Genomic DNA, 2,774 nt, shown 5'->3' with positions numbered 1-2,774 from the left:
ATAGCAGAGGATGGTTTCGATCCATCGACCTCTGTGTTATGGGCCCAGCACGCTTCCGCTGCGCCACTCTGCTGCTCATGGAAGTGCTTAGAACTCAAGAAGGGTTGATTCATGACAAGAACATGGCAATGTGTTCCTTTTAATTAACGAAAAATCCTAAAATAACTGTCCAGATTAGAGACTTTATAAACTTTGGCAAGGAAACTTTCCAGATCAATGTTTCTTAGCTGTTGTTTGTTTATGTCTCATATAGGGTTTCTGTGGCACAATTGGTTAGCGTGTTCGGCTGGTAACTGGAATGTTGGTGGTTCAATCCCACCCAGGGACGAGAATCTTCTTTTAATCAAGTTTAGGGGATTTTTAGGTAGAGAAGTCAACATGTCAAACTACCTATTTTAAGGAAGGTTTCAAGATTTTCTCTGAAACAATTATCTCTAAAGTGAGTTTAATTTGATTTAAGCCAATTTATTCAACATTTAGAAAATACCTGAAGGTAAATGTTGTTTCAGGTGATATCTAATCAGCACAATGCAGCCTAGCAGCATTTTTAAGTGGAAGCCTGTGTTATGTTAAAACCAGGTGTTATCTTATCAGTACAAAGGTAAGGAATTACGAAAAACTTGTTGAAGTGTGAAGATTTTTCTTACAAAATCATTGTCTTATTGAATCACCAAAGTGTAAGCTGGAAAGATGATTTTGATAAATTACTTGTTAGAACACCTGATTTGCTCTTCTGGAGTCAATGTAGTTTGTTTTTCTCAATAACCATAGAAGTAATAGGGTAAAGTAAAGACATTATGTGGATTTTTTGCTACAGCACTTCTGTCAAAATACGAATTAAATGAGTTAAGATGATAATGGATTTTCTACTATAAGCAAAGACCAAAAAAGTCAAAATAGCAATCCCAATTTTAGATTTGATAAATGAAAATAGCACATAGCAGAGGATGGTTTCGATCCATCGACCTCTGTGTTATGGGCCCAGCACGCTTCCGCTGCGCCACTCTGCTGCTCATGGAAGTGCTTAGAACTCAAGAAGGGTTGATTCATGACAAGAACATGGCAATGTGTTCCTTTTAATTAACAAAAAATCCTAAAATAACTGTCCAGATTAGAGACTTTATAAACTTTGGCAAGGAAACTTTCCAGATCAATGTTTCTTAGCTGTTGTTTGTTTATGTCTCATATAGGGTTTCTGTGGCACAATTGGTTAGCGTGTTCGACTGTTAACTGGAATGTTGGTGGTTCAATCCCACCCAGGGGCGAGAATCTTCTTTTAATCAAGTTTAGGGGATTTTTAGGTAGAGAAGTCAACATGTCAAACTACCTATTTTAAGGAAGGTTTCAAGACTTTCTCTGAAACAATTATCTCTAAAGTGAGTTTAATTTGATTTAAGCCAATTTATTCAACATTTAGAAAATACCTGAAGGTAAATATTGTTTCAGGTGATATCTAATCAGCACAATGCAGCCTAGCAGCATTTTTAAGTGGAAGCCTGTGTTATGTTAAAACCAGGTGTTATCTTATCAGTACAAAGGTAAGGAATTACGAAAAACTTGTTGAAGTGTGAAGATTTTTCTTACAAAATCATTGTCTTATTGAATCACCAAAGTGTAAGCTGGAAAGATGATTTTGATAAATTACTTGTTAGAACACCTGATTTGCTCTTCTGGAGTCAATGTAGTTTGTTTTTCTCAATAACCATAGAAGTAATAGGGTAAAGTAAAGACATTATGTGGATTTTTTGCTACAGCACTTCTGTCAAAATACGAATTAAATGAGTTAAGATGATAATGGATTTTCTACTATAAGCAAAGACCAAAAAAGTCAAAATAGCAATCCCAATTTTAGATTTGATAAATGAAAATAGCACATAGCAGAGGATGGTTTCGATCCATCGACCTCTGTGTTATGGGCCCAGCACGCTTCCGCTGCGCCACTCTGCTGCTCATGGAAGTGCTTAGAACTCAAGAAGGGTTGATTCATGACAAGAACATGGCAATGTGTTCCTTTTAATTAACGAAAAATCCTAAAATAACTGTCCAGATTAGAGACTTTATAAACTTTGGCAAGGAAACTTTCCAGATCAATGTTTCTTAGCTGTTGTTTGTTTATGTCTCATATAGGGTTTCTGTGGCACAATTGGTTAGCGCGTTCGGCTGTTAACTGGAATGTTGGTGGTTCAATCCCACCCAGTGACGAGAATCTTCTTTTAATCAAGTTTAGGGGATTTTTAGGTAGAGAAGTCAACATGTTAAATTACCTATTTTATGGTAGGGTTCAAGACTTTCTCTGAAACAATTATCTCTAAAGTGCGTTTAATTTGATTTAAGACAATTTATTCAACATTTAGAAAATACCTGAAGGTTAATGTTGTTCCAAGTGATATCTAATCAGCACAATGCAAACTAGCAGCATTTTTAAGTGGAAGCCTGTGTTATGTTAAAACCAGGTGTTATCTTATCAGTACAAAGGTAAGGAATTAAGAAAAACTTTTTGAAGTGTGAAGATTTTTCTTACAAAATCATTGTCTTATTGCATCACCAAAGTGTAAGCTGGAAAGATGATTTTGATAAATTACTTGTTAGAACACCTGATTTGCTCTTCTGGAGTCAATGTAGTTTGTTTTTCTCAATAACCATAGAAGTAATAGGGTAAAGTAAAGACATTATGTGGATTTATTGCTACAGCACTTCTGTCAAAATACGATTAAAATGAGTTAAGATGATAATGGATTTTCTACTATAAGCAAAGCCAAAAAAGTCATCCCAAT

The 2,774-nt window shown here is 35.3% G+C and overlaps 1 non-coding gene across 1 annotated transcript; it reads left to right on the top strand.

Moving 5' to 3' along the window:
• Positions 1–254: 254 nt before the first annotated feature.
• Positions 255–328, top strand: TRNAT-GGU (transfer RNA threonine (anticodon GGU)). The gene has a single exon. It is a non-coding gene; the product is annotated as a tRNA-Thr (tRNA).
• Positions 329–2,774: the final 2,446 nt, after the last annotated feature.

The sequence above is a fragment of the Taudactylus pleione genome, unplaced genomic scaffold, assembly GCF_031769625.1.
Source record: "Taudactylus pleione unplaced genomic scaffold, aTauple2 ptg000134l, whole genome shotgun sequence".
In the NCBI taxonomy this organism is placed as follows: domain Eukaryota; kingdom Metazoa; phylum Chordata; class Amphibia; order Anura; family Myobatrachidae; genus Taudactylus; species Taudactylus pleione.
Note: the sequence above shows the minus strand (reverse complement) of the source record. Positions and strands in the feature narration are given on the sequence as shown.